We start from the raw sequence: 19,738 nt of genomic DNA, 5'->3' as shown, positions 1-19,738 counted from the left end.
GCATAAAATATCCTAATCCCCTGCGTAACATGTTTTTATGTACATATTATTATGTAATTTTTTTTTCTTAATATTTTTCGTTTAAGAGAATAAGTATTATTCTTACAAATATAATAGTATGTAGTTTTATTATTTAGGTTGTTTTATATTATATAAAGTTTTGTGTCTCCAGTTAAAATTTAATTAGTTACTAATATGTAGATACCTATAGTCATTTTTAGTTTGTATAATATGTTGTACTTAGAAGATTGAGTTAAAATTTAGTACTGTGGAATAGGCCTAAAGGGGAAACCACAGATTAAAAAAAACGCGCCATTGTACTGTACCTCCACGGTGGTGTGGAAATTAGTACAATTTTCCGTAAGTACGGGATCTTTCCCACCGTGATCTCCTGATTAAATCTAATGATTGGCTTATTATAATGTTGAGTATCTACGAAAATATATAAGTATTAAATTACGGTACCTATCATATATATATATACTTATATATATATAAAAGTAGATTTTTCTGGGGATACAATATTATATTAAATATATGTTTATGTATTTTATTATTGACTATAAAACCTCTTGTTATGAACTTATCTAAAAGAAGGTGTGATATATCTATAGTCTAAGAGGTATAGACTTAATACGTGCATATAGGTTCAAGTAGCGTAGTGATTTAATTTTTTCAATGTGTATTATTTCAACATAATAAACATAATATTAAAATATATTTAGTGGAAACTATACGATCGGAGTACTTTTGTTGTTTAATTATTCATAATTATGTAAGTATATTTTTAATGTGTTTTAAAATCCGATTTTTAATAAAACCTAATAACATGATACAATAAGATCACAATGTTTTAAAATTATATAGGGAATCGATATTGCAAAATTATAACTATTATTTTATGTGGTAAACGTGATAACGCAAGTCCATGCAGATGTTATGCTACCTAAAAACATCCCTCATTCACTTCAGATGAATTAGCCACCCCCACTCTTCGTGAAATGACAGCGTATGTTGGTTGTTCCATTTAAAACAGATCGAGACATGCCGTGGTATGGTTATGACGTACATTTATCGATGTTCGATTATTATACACGATTATAAGATAATTGCATGTGATATACACATAATATCATGTTAAACAATGACTAAATAGTATTTAAAAACATACTTTACCTTTTGAAGCAATCAATTAGCTTTTAAAATGCCTTAAAATGCCAAATTTCCATCGGTCCACTGAGTGGACGGCATGGGATCGGGCGTAATTTTTTTACCATGGTAAGGGAAAGGTTAGGTACTATAACACACTGAACATCAAATCGAGATGTCTCGAGTCTTCCTCACTTCCTGTCTAGGAAGTATTTTTATATAAACTCACAACATGAATTAGTAACTCCTTATTAATTTAGATAACATTATTTATTTGATATAATTTCATTTTATAATAAATTAATAGTATAATTTCAACAACATAAATTCAACATATTACTACATTTTTAGTTGACAGCTTTTTCGGTTATCGAAATACTAAAGGATGACTTACTTATCTTAATATCAACATCATCATCAAGGGCGCGACAACCCGGTGTGGGTCCTGGCCTCCTCCAACAGCTCCCTCTACCTGTCCCTATCCAGTGTGGCCGCTTTCCAATTCGATACCCCCAGAACACGGCAGTCACTGGCAGCTCCATCCAACTATCAAATCTTTGGCCTCCCTCTTCTTCTACGTCCTATTGGATTGCTGGACATCACTCTCTTTGCCGGTTCATTGTCATTCATATGGTGCACATGACCTAGCCATCGCAATCTCCCAATCTTAATTGACTGAACTGCGCTGCAATCTTCGTACAGCCTGTAGAGCTCAGCATTATATCTTCTCCTCAAATTGTTGCCATCCCTGATCGGTCCATATATACCGCGGAGAATTTTTCTTTCAAAGATGTTCAGGGCTCGTTCATTTCGCAGAGTTAATGTCCAGGTTTCAGATACGTAGGTGACCACTGGCTTTACAAGTGTCTTGTAAAGAGTGCTTTTAGTTTGGCGAGATACTTATCTTAATAATAGTGTAATAATCAAAGTGTGAAGTAAGTACATACTTACTACATATCTTTTTCAAAATGCCTCCATTCGAAAATGAATGATTTTGAGGTTATTTTTGAACAATATGTTGATTTTGTAAGAAAGTTGTATAGGTATGTTAAGAATCTCTGCATTTTCTCATCATGTGAAACAAGTTATATCATATATGTATAGATATATTATATATATATATATATATATAATGTTCTTAATCACAAAAAATATATTAATACCATTAAATAGTAGGTAATATTTCAAGCATCTTCGTTCTGGAATTGAAAATATATCATAAAATATATTAGGTAAAATTTTTCTTTTGAGTTGACAATTGACTCTATTTATTGTCTATAGTATAGACTATATATAATACAGCCAGTGACGTCCCGTGGGGGTAAGCAAATTGAGCGACACTTGTGGGCGGCAGTTACTCGAAGGGCGGCAAATCGAAGAAAATTATTTAGAATATATCGTGGGTATACTGCGAAATAGCATTAAGTCAAAAATACTAGTTTTGAGATAATCGAGCTTGAAAGTTTGCGTGGTCTTAACTTTTTTTTATATATAAAAGGTCATGTAGTTATGGATTTCAAATTATAGATCGTTTTATTGGCCACAAATTTCTTAATGTGTCACTAAAAAATAACCGCAGGTTTGCTACATTTTGTAAAAAATATGAAGGTAGTAAGTACTTGACTTAATGCATTTTCGGTGACAAATTAAAGTACAAAAAGAGAAAACACAGTATATGGCGACTATGTCATATATTTTTTATCATACAATTTTGCAATATTTACAATGGTTTCACAAAAATATTTTATCAAAAGTATAAACATTAGAAAAAACATATTAGTAATATTTTTTTTATACATTTTTGTTCAAAAGAAACACTTTTTACTTAACTAACCTTCGTATTAACAATAAATAATATAACATTTATGACAAACAATTGAAAGCAAAATTATGATGTATCTGACAAAATAACATGTAGATATTCAACAATCACATAATTATTGCAGTATACAATATAATATAAGTTTTTTTATAGTAAAACAAAAGAATACATTGGTGTTCAACAAAACAGTAAAAGCAATAAACATTTTTTATTATTAATAACCAATATACCAATACCAATGCCAATAAACAATAACAAGTTATGTATCCACACAATAGTAAAATAAGCATGTTACACAAATAAATAAGAAAAAAAACTTACCATCTAGCATCAATATTTACTTTCATTTTGTTTTTTGCCATTTTTAATATTTTCGCAGCCCGTGACCTCATTTTTGGCTGGGTACGTTTATAAATCAGTAATACACGTATCCTGTCAATGGTCAAAATACGAATGATGACAAAAAATAGCTTCATGCAAATTCCTTTCTGCGATATTGCATTGAGTATGACTTAGTGCAGTTTCGCACGGAGAATTTTGAGAACCTATAATATTTTGTGAATATAGCTTATAATATAACTAAGTCCCTTAGTGCCTTTTCTCTGAATAGATGTATGTTTTTTTGACTTATAACATAAATGAGTCGCTTAGAATCATAACTCACATATTGCAATTTTGTCGTTTTTTAGTTAAATATGCCAAGTGATTCTAAATGAATTAATCTATATACCGAAAAATAGTTGAGTATTAAAAGTCAATTTAAACCATGTGAAAATCGTTGACAAAGTTCATTGTTGGTGTAATATGTCGTATATTTCAAAGAATAGAGTTTTGTCACCAACGCCTTCCTAACCAATCGGGGAGCTCTATTTCTCATAGTATGCTGTATGTCTGCAACGTTAGGAGTATTAGGTATATATATTTAAAAAAAAGTTATTCGACTCTCTCACTCATTAATATTCTAGGGAGTTCAATACTGTTCTTCTTATCACAAAAAATAGTGCTCTGTTGGTTTTTAGCGATTATCTCAAAACTTGATTTTTGGAATATGTGAGTTATGATTCTAAGCGACTCAAATTATCTTTGTTAGTTGTATAGATATGACTGTGTGTGTTTTTGTAGACTATAGAGCGTTCGCTTAATAAGATTACCTCATCATTAAGTCAAAACAGCAAAATTTTGACTTAGTGCTTTTCCGCAGAATACCCACGATATAGAAATAGCTACCTTAACTTAGTAATAACGAAACTATCTTTCCATTAAAAAAAATAGCTCACTGGTTTTGTCGGGTTCGCTATATCTAGTTTACTTCCGTTGCCCGTCGACATCCTTGGTGACCAGAAACGACATGTGCAGATTTGCGAATAATTAGTCTGATATTTCGTTAGTAATGTATCCTTAGTCCTTACAACACAATTCTTAGATATTGGACTCATGGAAGGATGATAAAAAATGAGGCAACATTTTGGCGTAGCCTACGGGCGGCATTTTATCTAGGGACGTCACTGAATACAGGTGATCGATTTTTATTTATTTTTAATTTTTAAGGCGGCGGTAAGGAGCGGACTTAACAAAATCTAGCAGGTTTACCGCGCCTTCTACGTATGGCTTGTCGTCGCTTCAACCGCAGACACCGCACTTTTCGTGTACATTCCCCATACCCTGAGGTTACGCACTTTTAATCTAGCGATAAACACCTGGCCTGCAAGCATAACTAATACTGTTCACCTAAGATTTATTGGGAGATATCGAATCCACAAGTGGTTATCGAATGCTCTTGGCCTAACCGTTACAATGATTTCGATCGTTAGTGTCCGTTTGTGTCTTACGCTTTGTCTTGTCTTTTAGGCATGCCAAATCACAATATCAAAGCAAACATTGGATGCCTCAGATCATGGCCCCCACAAGGGGGGGCTGACAGGGCTCTAGCCTAGGGGCCTGGGCTCAGGAAGGGCCCGGCGTGACGAGTCGACCGATAAATGAGATAAACACAGACAACAAATTTGGTCTAACAGTAAAAAAAGTCGACTGCGGCGCTATTTCGGTTCCATAATTATTAATAATTAAAATATTTGATTGTTGGTACGATGCAATTTTTAACTGTGTGCCGATACTCGACAACTCCATAATTTAAATGGATGTAGATATTAAAAATACAAATAATCCCCAAAAGTATACCTTAATTTAACCGCATACAGTATACACCATGGAAAACGCTACTGTAGCGCGTCACACTGCCTTCACCCTTAGTGATAGGTAGGGGGGCCCGCCAAACATCCTCGCCTATGGGCCTGCGTCAGGATGTGGGGGCCATGCCTCAGATGGTTGCATAAGTCCATGAGTGCCACAGGTCTCCCACTAACATAGGCCCTGCGTATCATAGAATGCAGGGCGACCCTGTTAATGAGGTAGCAAAATTATCCTGATTATGATTCTCAGTCATGAAGTCTTGATATGATACATTTTATAATTGTTGAATATAATATTACCTCATGTCACATTCAGTACAGTCTATAATAACAATTAAAAATGAATTCATTTTATGAAATGTAGTTTAATTAGCGCTCGAAATATAAATTTTTACGAACAAGAGAGCTCATTCTTTTTCTGAAAATATTAAAGAAAAATAAGTGTGTTCGATGTTTTTGTTATATGGCTTGTTATCTAGCTCAGATGGTCAAATTATTATTTCCACGAGACGGAGCGATAATTTTGAGGATTTAGTTCATTTCAAACCCAGCTAAAGTTTAATACGTGAACGTGAAGAAGCAGTGGAGAGAACTTGTGACATACTAATGAGATTGAAGGTGTTTCTTGGAGTCGATCAAGACACATATTCGTTCGCAATACCAATTATGATAATAGTGACACATGAAAACTTCTCTTTCTGGCTTACCTGGTGCTATATTTTACTGACCAGACATATCAACGACCTGGTTTATTTCAAATATTTTTTTTTACTGTACTATCTCATATAATAATATGTAGTGGCATAATCGTAGCATAGAGCATAGAGCAATTTGAAAACTTATTCTAGCAATTTTTCATTATCGAACTGATGGCTCCATTTTTTTTTAAAATCCTTTAAGAAACACAAAAAATTTAAGAAGATAATGTTTTGAGGGTTTTTTAGAAATTTGATGTGCGCCCGCTACTATTACTTCAAATCTCCAATGCGCCCGCTACCGTAAAAAGGTTAAGAAACCCTGCTCTAGGGGATGCCGAAATCCAAGCGGCTCTGTTACCAGGGCGCGTAGTGTCAAACTGTAGTTTAAATAGTTAGTTATTTGTGTAGTTCCTTCGACCATGTCCGATCCTAATAAGATCATATTATAGTCCTCCACAGAATGGAGGTTTGTATTGACAGATTTTTGTTTTTACGAGAAATGGATGTCAGCCAGTTGCTCAACCTATTACAGGGGTCGCGAACCTATGGCACGCGAGATGATTTTGCATGGCACGCGTTTGAAAAAAATACATAAAAATAATAATAATAATAAATGACAGATCGCATTGTATACAAATAGCAGGCAAATTAATACTCAAGAATAAGCATTACGTTTAATTTAAATATATAATTGCATACGCTAGTCCTTAGACTTTATGAGTTACATATTATCACACTAACCTCATCTGGCAGCAGGATATGCCGCGCCGCGAACCTCTAATCTTGATCGATTTACAATGCTTGAGACCATTGTTAGCGAGAGAATGCCTCATCTGATCGGTGCATTTCTCACGTCAATTTGTGCACAAAGAACCAAACCAAGTAATACATTAACAAACAATTTCTACCCACAAAATGACTGCACCAAATAATAAACAAAAACTTGATAAAGCTAGGTACCTAGTAGTAATTCGGGCAGAGTTTCAAAATTGGTGGACTTAAATGTTTGGCGTATTTGAAAAAAGTGATAAAGCTATATGTTTGCTATGTTTTGTAAGTGGTATCTAGAACATCATCGTTATTTTAACAGAATAAAAAAAAAACTCCTCATGAAAAAATGCTCGGTACGTCAGAGAGTTGATAAAAATAGGGAATTTTGGCACGCGTACATGAAAAGGTTCGCCAACCCTGACCTATTAGGTCCATACTCTGACTTATACACAAATTGAAAAACAATGTGTACTTGCCAGACCCAGCATTCGAACCTGGGACCCACGACGCTATAGTCAGACGCTTAAGCCGCGCGGCCATCGTGGGGGTTAGTTATTTAGAGTAGTTTAATTAGTATACATTCAACAGTAATTGAAAATACATAATTTTGAAAAACACTTTCTGAGAAAGTATATTAACCAATAGAAAAAATCTTTTTTTGAAAAAGTAAGCCACCCCGACGGGGATCGAACCCTGTATCTCCCGGGTTTACGCCCCATCCGTCGCATTTACCAATAAGCTACGGAGTGATATACTAATTGCGACAAATTTTAACTATTGGTAAATTTTAATACCTACTCATCAGCGCTCTTCCAAATCAAGCTACTTTGGCAATCGATTTTTGTTTCTTAAATCAAAGGAGGTAAGTATCTATTATTTCGATTACTAACCGACTTCGTGGATTTCTCCAATATTTTTTTATGATGTAACTTACTTGCACTTGCTAATAATTTATAATTAACTATTTCCTTTATTCAACGAATAATTCACAAGATTTTAAGAATGTATCATTCTAATTATTGAAAATACATAATTTTGAAAAACACTTTCTGAGAGAGTATAATAATTATAATTTATAACCAATAGAAAACCAATATAACCAACAGTAAATGTACAGCAAGATTTAAAATTTAAGGAAGATGCTTCATATTGCCAATATATAATATCAGATTGATAATACAAAATTATTATATAGTATAACATAAAACCGGATGCGTTTATATAGGGACTTCACGTTTTCATAAATTGTATTAAAATTACGAATTTTAAATTCTCCTGGTATGTTATTTATTACACTACAATATGATTGAGAGTATGAGAGTAATTAAGGTACTTCATCATAAAAATATTACCCACTCTGTACGATATTAAGGAAGACTAATCATCACTGCTACATCATTACAAAACATTAATTGCTTATTGAACACTTTGCTATACCAAAAATAATATTCAATAAAACGTTCAATTATTGGAATAATTTCTTTTGAATTTCGAGTATTCCATGCTTACGACCATTAGAATGAGCCCGACTAGTGAACTATTCTTTTTGCATAAATACTATCACGATTTATCAAGATTTAAGAATTTTCTATTCTTTATTACTTATAAAAAATATATAATTTAAGTATCAAAGAAAAAAGGTGGGTCCAGTGAGAACTGCAACTCATATCTTTTAATTCTAATGGATTAAAGTTTTGTGCTATTCTATTTGAGTCGTTTTTTACGACCAGGGATTCATCTTTCGGTATCTTTAGGTATTGTGTGCACTCACCAAAAGGAAAATACACACTGACAACGAATAAGTACAATTAATTCTAACTTATATAATAAATGAATACAATAAAGTAGGTAAAGACTGTATCTTTTGAATAATTATTTGTTTAATTAAATAAAACACAATGTTATAGTACTTATTAACACTTTATTAATTAAATTTTGTACCGGTTTCGTCCTCTTCAAAAGGACATTATAAACCATGAATAATTGACAGTTAACACTATAACAGAAAGACCACCAAGGACCCAGGTAGATACTTAAGTCAAAGATCATATTTAAAATAAAACAAACAAATTATGAATAGTTTAAGTATTTGTAAAAAAACTCCTATCAAATAGTACACATAGTTCCTGAAGATGCCGAAAGGCAAAACCCGGGTCCCAAAAACCACTCAAATGGAATAGTACAAAACTTAAATCCATTAGAATTTAAATACAAATTCCATCAAGTACCTTCATATTATATAATATCACATCTTTCACTTTACATGTGATTGCTCTAGCTTTTCAGCTATCGATCCGTATTGCATTCTTACGAATAATGTTTTAAGCCACGTTTAGGTATCTGAAGTACTTTTTTATTTTATCATACCTAAATACTGCACTTCTAAGTAAAAAAAAAAAACAGTGTTTTTGGTTTTAGTGAAATGAAAACCCATGTTTTAAACTACATTTTCTCTTATACTAAGTAAAAATATTGGATTGTTTTGACATAATCTCTTAATATAACACTGTCTATATAGAGATTATGTCAAACAATCCAATAATTTCACACAATACCTATAAGAGAAAGGGTAGTTTAAAACTTGAGTTCCCATTTTATTAAAGACAAAAACACGGTCAATACTGAATCAATCACAAAGTAAATAAAGGATTTATAAAAAACTGGCATTTAAATATAGCATTTTTCACCTTCCGTCAAATATACGTAATTTTTCAGTAAACCACAAAAACGGAACATTTACGCAGAAAACAATTATGTGTGAAAAATATTAAATATTCATAATTCCTAAAGCTAACGTTTATTAAATTTAAATTACATCAACTCGGTGGTATTAATTATATACATAATTTATTCACCTGTGTTTACCTGAGTATCATTATTTAGCTTTATATTGAGTAATAAATAAAATTGGCGAGTCGTAATGTGTCATCTTATGAATTCATGGTACTTTGGTTCGAATCCTAGTTGAGACAAATTCACAAATTGTTTTTTATACAAAACACGGACCTAATAGATTGGTAAGTCCCTAACGTTCATTTCTCACAAACATTATTTTATAAACCTCTTTGTGAGACAGTCAAAGCATGTCTCTTATATTGTATAGCCAATAAAAATTTTAACACAATAAAAGATTATTTTAATCATTATTACCGTATTTAACATTAATAGTCTTATAATAGGTATGGCTTAATATTGTAACGCTATGAAAAATCTGTTACAACTTGCACTGTCTCGTAAAGCGTTTTAACCAATCCACGCCAACCATGACCCTCCCAAACATATTTTTGGTTAACTCGAGATTCTTCAAGTAACTTGGGTACATCTCCAACTGAGTCTTGTATAAAACTTGGGCAGCATAAGCCCGAATTACACATTAATATATCTCAGAAATCTATATTTTTATTCTCGTTATTTTCAAATTCAAATCAGCAATAACGGTTCATTTAAAAACAGCGTCACTGTGATACACTTTTGAATAATATAATATCTAAATATTCTAAATACACCAAATTAACTATAATAAGACAAAGACAGAGATTATTAAAAAATAATACAGATTAAAATAAATGTAATTTTAACCATTTGATTAAAAATGTTTACTAAAATTAAATCAATTCACCTAAACCCACGAATCTAACCATTGATAAAGTTTAATTTTTCACTATCGTCATGCTTCAGCTATGTTGTATTATTATAAGATAATTATAATGTGTAGTAAAATCGTATATAACATACATACAAATGAGAAGCATGCGCATCGCAAATAATTCAGATATTATCTTTAGTATTAACATGTTCTCCTAATACTTTAGCAGGATTAATTCACATATTAGGATAGTAAAGGACGACCAGTTGGAGAAAGGAATATTATTCTAAATTTCCACGGATTCGTAAAGGTATTGATTTGTTGTTTATAAGGTTATTTTATATCTCCTTAGAATTTATGCTTTTCGGATAGAATGACTTTATCTCCAGGCTGCTATTGCCATCCTGTATTTCCCAGATGATTAATATTGTTGTATGCCAAATACGTACAAAATAATATTAGTGTCGTCTGTTTTTTTTTTAAATTATAACACCATAATATCTCATTTTAAATAAATTTTAAATAATTTTTCACAAAACTCACATATTCATAAAAAACATATTCTTCCAAAAGAAATACTATTAAATTACTTTATACTAAAATGTTTGTATCTTATTGGTGGACACCCAAACTTATGTGGGTCATGGCCAAAATATCATAAATTTATATTATTTTATAGACAAAAAATACTGAAAATAACCATAGTCCTTAAAATAAAAATAAAAGTTTTTTATTTGATGTAGATGTGGCTCTTGACCGCCTCACGAAGAGGTTCCTCAACAGATTTATTTTGTGAAATAGATTTTAGTCACTATGTTAACCACCATGCTTTAAATCCATTGAGGTATTTTTAAATCCAACACATATATTGGGGGGAAAAACATAATATGAATTATGTCAGATCCTGGATTCAAACCAGAAACTCACGATAACTTCGTAACCGGAAACTAGGGATTGCAATACCGAATGAATATATTCATACCGGCTTTTCGGTATTTCTTATTGAATGCCGGTATTCGTCAAAACATATTATAGAAAAAATTAGTACCTATCAATAAATATGACTATTAAAATCTATTTACAACACTATTTTATAGCAACCTAAAGTACCTTTGTAAATATGTACAAATCTTAATATTTTACAACTAGGTACTCCGGGTACAGAAAAATCTCTCAGAAATTCAACGTTTGTTGGATATACTATCAACGTTGGATCAATAGTTATAAAATAATTGGAAAAATTAGCCACGAATGTTATCTTTATCGAAATATGTTAATTCATCGTGACAATTATTATTCTATGAGTATATTTGTGGGATTTTGTTTCAATATTATTTAACCTTTGTTAGTTTCAGTCAATATATTTGCATTTGACAGCTTAAAACTTATACATTAAATTTAATATACTAGTAAGTAATGTCAAAATAACATTAATTTCAATTTCGAAAAACATAAATGTGAATGCTTTCTTAATTCCGAAAATACCGGTATATTGGATTTTTGAAACCGGTATTTCGGTATCGATAAATAATTAAATACTGGTTTTGAAATACCGGTATTGCAATCCCTACCGGAAACGGACGAGCATCTACTCGTACATATCGATTTATAAAATAAATAGATTTAGTATAAAAAACATACATACATAATGAAACGTAAATTTGATATAAAGGAGTATACACAAAATAAAAATATATACGTTCATGTTCCGTATGAAACGAGCTTTAGCTTATACGGTCGTATAAGATATCAGAAAGTTGGGAGGGTGTGAGTGACTTTTACTCTCAAACACAAGTGAGAGTTTTTATCTGTGTATTTAACACAGAAATATAAGAAAGGTATCCTCGGCTACCGGTTGTATATCATATTATATTTATAGAATTACTGTTTACAAACTGCCAGAAATCTTATTACATTAATCATTACCAAAACGTGTCTCGCAATAACATAAGTAAACAAAAAATATGGATTAGTTGTCACTTTAGGTTGTTATGCATGAATATAAGCTAAATATTGCTCTACACATTTTGGAAAATACATACGGCTCGGTTAGTAGGTATACCTAAGTTATTTTGAAAATGATGAAAAAATGGTTAAAAGTATGACTGTGAATTTAGTATGTAGGAATATACGTTCAAAATAAATGCTTTAATACATTAATAATATAAGTTTTTGTCTTTATTATGTTTTCAAGTAAGCTACGTAGTAACACTAAAAGAAACTACAAAACTCAAGACAATTTCAGAAAGTATATTCTGGTATCAGGAAAACATGGGTTACTCATAGCAAACAGCAGCCGTAGCAATCTGTAGCACAGCGCTCATATTATGGCCTTTATAACAGCTACGGGAATAAAACAGGACATTACTACATACCACTATAATACTACAAATCTGGCACTGTTTTATTTAATATATTAAACAATTTCAATATAAAAATTGCTTACTTCCATGATAAATTCGATTGGTTGATTTCTTTACTAATAATATCCATGCACTCTGGCGTTAGAATGCGGCATCAGAAAGAAAATGCAACGCCCCCTCACAGGACGTTCAGTATTAGGAAAACATGAATAGTCAGGGTGTAATATTTTACCATCAACTATTTTTGATATGAGAGTAAATTTTAATAACGAATAACATTGTTATGATTATTTATGAAGAATAATATGATTACTGAATATTTAAGGGAAATATGAAAAATTGCACATTAAACAATTATTATCACAGGTAACGATTTGTACATAATATTTCTCATTCTCACTTTTATTTAATACGTCTATGTTCTTACTACACACGATATGTACCTACACATTAAAGTGAAGGAATTTTTCTCCTGGATATGCTAAGTTCCTTGGGGATTTTCGTTATTAGGGTTGCAACTGAATAATGCTATATAGTACCTTTTAAATACCGACATCTGATCCGCCAATCCCGCATGTTAATATTGATACACTTATTTCATTTAAGTATTTAATTCATTTAAGAGTATTTATGTATATAAGGGTGAGAGTAACGTGTTTAGCAAAAACCATAATTTTATTTAAAAAACAAAAAAAAAACTTGCGACTAAAAATTGAAACTTTAAAAATTTGATTTTTTTATGTACCTATATCAAATATAGCTTTTATGTGGTCACAATACAAAGATTATAATTAATATAAATAAAAAGATTTCAAGCTATAAGCACACATTTATATTTTCTATAAAATCGATGTTTTATAGTTTAAAAAATGTTAAAGTATGACTTTTTCAAATATCGTTAAGTATGTGAAAACATACAAAAACTTATTATACTACATTTTAATGATCAAAATATTCATAAAATATGATGTATTAATAAAAATCGAACTTCCAATAGATGTATTGTTTTTTTATTGTAAGTTTATATTAATATAGTTTATATTAGTATAATTCCATAAATATATAATATTTTTAATACATAATCAAAAATAAGTATACCTAGGTACCTAAATTATCTTGTGTTACAACTCCACACATATCAAGTGTAACAGTATCCTTATTAATAACTAACCGATGATGTCGACTGTAGTTCATTTTTTAAGTGTATGCATGGATTTGGATTTTCAATTAATTAGATTAAGTACTAAAATAATAATTTGGTATTAGTGACTGATTGAGCAATCAATCGTCTCTGATTATTCATCATTAGACACCGGATATCTGGAGTCCTTTTTTTTTGGGACGGACTCGAATATTACAACATTTTTTAATTAAAAAATACGTTAATAATTTATGGAACCTATGTTTTTCAGAAAAATAAGTTGTACGATGTAGTAGGTACAATGAAATATGAAATAAATGATATTGATAATATGTGCAAGAGACTTTATCGATACTTAATTATATAGAAACGCTGCTATTAGTAGGTAGATATACTATACTATTTAGAGAAATTAATGAAGCGCTTACGTATAGAGTGGAAAAATTAGTTGTTAATAGTAATATCTATAATATTTAATAATATTCCACTTTTTATATACATACCTATTATTGTAATCAAAGTTTAAAATTTCTACTAAACTACTTTTATTTTCACTATCAAATAACAAATCACACTTGCTCCCATAATGAGAAGGACCTGACAGCTAGTGTATTATTAAAATCGTACCAAATCTGAATGATTTCGTATATTATGTTGATACTACGAAAATATATAATATGAAAACATATTATTATATTATATGGATTTATGGATGGGTAAAATGGGGAATATCGGACCTATGTGGTTAATGAAACCCTTTAGAAAAAGTTTCGTACGAAAGATACTTCAAATCGTACTATTGTGTTTCAAGCAAGTGGTTGGACATATTGAGATATTCAATTTTAATATATAGGTACTGATGTTGTAATGTTTTTTTTGACATTTTATAGGCCATTTTCAAAAACTTTATATTCATCATGCAAAATATGTAAGTACATGCGTTTTCTGTTAATTGCTACTCCCTAATACTATAAATTATATATCATAGTATTATTTCAATGAAATATATAAACCCGATATAATTATTTATTTCGGAAGTTATCAAAATGATACAATCATAATTAGTCGACATTGATACATTGTGTATATATAGTACCTAATACCATTGATAATAAATTATTTTATCAAGAAAATATTAGATATAAATAGGTATAACACAGTTGCAGTGCCTACCATTTGCCTTAACAAGTTGACCTTGGTTCTAATAGTTCATTGATTTATCCAATCTGGGAGTTCACACATGAAACTATAATTTGATGTTATAGTAATATGGTAGAAAAAACAAAAAAAACTTAACCTGCGCGTTTGTTAACTGATCTACGTATTTTCTTAAAATCCGAGATCACTTCAGTTTTAACGATTATGGATTATAGCTTAAAATTGTTTATTTGTTTTTATTTAGTGAGTAGGTATATTTTGTGATATTTCACATTAGCTGGTTCCATTGTTTACGGGAAATGACGATTTAACGGGCTTACCTATTGAATGTATTAATAGTATGTAATATATTCATTACGGGTTTTTCACAAACACTTCAGATAATCAAAATTTGTTTTTTACTTGATCCTTTACTAATAGGTAAGAAGGTTTTAACAATCTTTTATTATGTCAATGTGCATTTACGATCGGTGAGTGCGCATAGTGCACGAAGAAGCCAGAAGGCCATAAGCCAGAAGGCATAAGCCGGGTCGTAAATAATGACTAATAGAATACCTAGTACAAAACATAAATCAATTAGAATTTATTGATTAATATTTTTGCCACTCATACCCGTTAGATATAGGGACCATTATACCACTTTCCTCTAGAAGGTGTATAAGGTACTTTTAAACACTTTGTACATTTTGCATTTTTGTTTATTGTTATTAAATCTTAGTTGATATTATTCTTTTGACTTATTAACTTAAAAATAACAACAATGGATGAAATATAATATTCCTAAATATTATAATATGTCACATATATAATATTGTGTAAGTATATAATATATAATTATCAAGCCTCGATAGCGAAGGCTGCGTGACTAGCAAATGCACTTACGACCTATGTAAACCTGCCGCTTTGTAATTTTATTCTTGTAAATCCACGGTATTATAGATGGTTGCACTATTATATCTAAAATGTAAACATAAATTTATATGCAATATTGGTATATACTACAGCTGATGATGATACATACTATCGTATGGAAAATAATTCATTTTTAAGTTGTGGGTTTCTTGTACGTATCATGCGACAAAAGCAATAAAATCGTCTTCAAGTTTTTGTCATTGGTCGGGAACCTTTTTTGATACATACACCTACGGCAGGTGAATTTTAAACACAGCAAATTTTTCACAGTTTTGAAGTTACGCTATTTCTTAATGTATATAAACCAGTCATTTAATAAATAAGGACAAATATCACCAACAAGTTAGTTCAAGTAAACAATCGACTCCCACGTCCTCTATACTTAATTGACTTTTTATGCAATAATATGTAATTAGGATAAAATCGATTGAATATCAACATTATGGAATAAATGTGGAAAAAGTACGAAAGTACATATTATAAAGTGTTTTAATGAAATATGTATCTAGGTACCAGTCGTTTTATGTGATGAATAGTTCTTTACACTTTATAATATGTAAGTATTTAAATCAAATACATAATATAATCATATATCAGATAATTTCTTTTTAATAACAACATTTAAATATAATGCTAATTATGTCGAATGGTCACCTAATCGGCGCGCCTTTAGCGTACAATGTATTAAATGGGACGGCGGGACTTTTTTTAATGTTACACACCTACAAACTTACCTGTAGAATGGCCAAAAATGGAACTACGAATTACCATAGGACGCCATTTTGAAAATTTCATTCGAATGTCAGATTTTGTCCAGTTACTAGTCTTGATTGGGTAGTTTTCGACAATGGCTCCATTTTTTTTGTAGTACTTATTCCACTTTTAATCAATAAATTAGGACCGGTTTCATCCGCCTCAGAGGTACATTTTCAACTGAATCTTCCCTTGTTCGGTTGAAAATGTCCCTCTGATGCGAACGAAACCGGTCCTAATTTATTGATTAAAAGTGGAATAAGTACTACAAAAAAATGCGTTTTTTTAATTAAACAACAATAAATATTAACGTAATACAATCACTAAGTGAAAATCTGAAGCAATATTATATTGCAAAACCTTTAGAAGAATGCAATTACGGCTTACGCAATACATAATATTATAATAGTAGGTTCAAACGAATATTTTCAGGGATGTCTCGCATCTTCAGATGTACGCCACTGGTATTTTGAAGATGAAATTTCTTACGATCGATTTGATGAAATTCTTCAATGTCAATAGTTTATAATCAAATAGACCAGTTTGGGCAGAGCATCCTCAAAATACTTAAATATCTAAAGAAATAAACAAGTAGGTATGTGACTTTTTTATCGATATGTAGGTACGGTATTGTTGCTTGTAATACTAATAGGTATCAATATGATACATTTAGAACATAAAACGGGTCAGCGGACAAAATCTTCCAATATTTGTATTTATATTAGTGGTAGGTACGCAAAAGCTATTCGATATTTAATTATGAAAAAACATATTCTACACGCATTTTATAAAAATGGTTTACCATTACTTACCTGCAATAAAACAAACCATCAATTTTGTAATGCGATCTTTTTAATTGCATTTTGCGAATTTGAATTCGTTTGTCGTAGCCGCAAGTCGCGTTATAATATTGGCAAGACGATTATCTTAATTACAATAATTACCATCGCACCTGAGCTGCCAGAAAAAACAACTGACAAATTGTAGAAATCCATACTAAGAATCATTTGGGCAAAAGTCTCCTTAGGATATTGGATTCGTCCACCATTTTAATGTGTTTTTTTATGGGTTGACGGTTAAAAACTTGAAAGATCCGGCCTTTATTCATCATTCATCCATAGTTAATATATGTAGGAAAATATTATTATGTAAGAGTTAGTCTGAGTACATTTAATTATAATAATCACGTTATCTGACCTTTCTAACTATATGTATTCCAGATACTTATTTGATGTAATACAAAGGATGCACGTTTCCATTATGTATCTCTTTCCTGTATGCACTTGTTTCGGTCATGCAGGCTTGCGTTGTGACTTGCTGCACGTTTCGCACTCTCCCGCACCGTCCATTCACAAATTACATCAGCTGCTATATTGATTAAATTTTATATCCACCACATGTGATTTGAATTTTCTGATTTCCGGATAATACAATCTATTTTAGAATTGCTGTTGTCAAGGGACCGTAACTATGTTACATCCGTGTTATTACTACTACCGGTCAATAATTTAATAAATGGTATGAAAAATCTACAATAGAATTATTTGTATTATGTTATCACCGTATATGTACAGATCGTTTTGTTACAAAATATAGTACACATACCCCCGAGATGTTCGCCGATAAGCGGATGATTTTTTCAAAATTACTTCAAGAATTAAATAACGTAAATGCTCTGAACAAATGAAAAATATCTACGGAAATTTACACATGTTCGAAAACATTTGCAATGTTACAGATTATGCAGGACCTACGTACTTTTGATACTTTTACAACCAAACTTGTTAAAATAAGAAGGACACAGAAAATATGATGACAGATCTGGTCTATTCAGATTTTTGATATTGTAGGCAATTGTATTAAAAAAATTAAGATTGATATGAATTTCTTTTTAAATAATATCTAGATCATCTAAAACTTTGCTGTCTATCTTGTATTGGTTAGTCAATTTTCCAAAATTTCCATTTTGTTCTACATATCTTTGTAATTTTAAAAGTTTTGTATGTCACTATTATAGAAATATGTTCACCTTTATCAAATGTTATGTATCAAAGTTCGAAGGGTATAGGTATATAAAGTATAAATCATTCTACAGTAGCACCATAGGCAATTCGCACGAGTATTGGTATAATTTTCTGCAATACCTGTTTCAACACTAACAAGCAATACCAATACAACGTTACTGTAAATCTTTTTGCCGTACCTACCCATGGTCGTAGAATGATTTACCCAATTTATCTATATAGGTATATTATACGATTCTATTAAAAAAACGTTCACCCACACACCTGTCGTATTCGCTACATGACGAGTTTTAGTAATAAAAAAATGCGACGATTAGCTAGCGAGACAACATAAGTCAGTATTTTCCCCATTCCCTAATTACCCGTTAAAACGACGAATGCAAAAGCCAGTTGTTATAAACCAAGAGGGTTTTGATTTATGACTTAACAAGGGACAAGTTATTAATGCAAGAAATACAAAGTTCCCTGGATGTACCTATCTAGTCAACTATGGTTACATGTAAACTGTATGTAAAACATTTCACCATGGCACAGTTCGCCGTGAGCTTTGTATCGGAAAGAGATAAGCGTATATAATACGGTCTCCAATTTTATTAGATTCAACATTAATTCAATTTTCATAGCTGATTTTGGCAAAATTCATGAGGTCAAGAATGAAAACCTAACCTAACAAATAATCAAGTATATCGGCTATTTTCAAAATTTATTTGCTGCTGGCTTCCTGTAAAGTGTAAACCGACAAGAACCGTGTTTTATTTATACATGAATTTTATGTCAGTAATACACGACGTATACGACCCACGGAGTTTGGACGGTCTTTAATATACGGCCATATATTTCCGATACAATATTTCATGGTGAAGTGTGTTACGGCGTACTGCATACGTACAAGTTTCCGGACACGGTCAAATATTACTAATATTGAATACATGTTGATTCGCGCGCAAACTTTAATTTACATTATGATATAGATGTAAATATTAAAAATTACATATTAAGTTCAGTCTATATTTTTCCACACTTAAAAATCGTTCTTTCTTACACTATACCCTGAAGGTAACGCTTTTCCCATTATTTTTGTATTTCCCAATCTTGTCCGTTGGTAGTTCAGGGGGAAAGTCCTTACTGGATTCCTTTTGTGGACTCTGTGGAGACCTCAGGGCATCTTTAAT

The sequence above is a fragment of the Rhyacophila brunnea genome, unplaced genomic scaffold (assembly GCF_057557595.1).
Source record: "Rhyacophila brunnea isolate RB1 unplaced genomic scaffold, BYU_Rbru_1.0 scaffold_1, whole genome shotgun sequence".
NCBI classification, from domain to species: Eukaryota; Metazoa; Arthropoda; class Insecta; order Trichoptera; family Rhyacophilidae; genus Rhyacophila; species Rhyacophila brunnea.
This window is presented reverse-complemented; position numbering follows the sequence as displayed.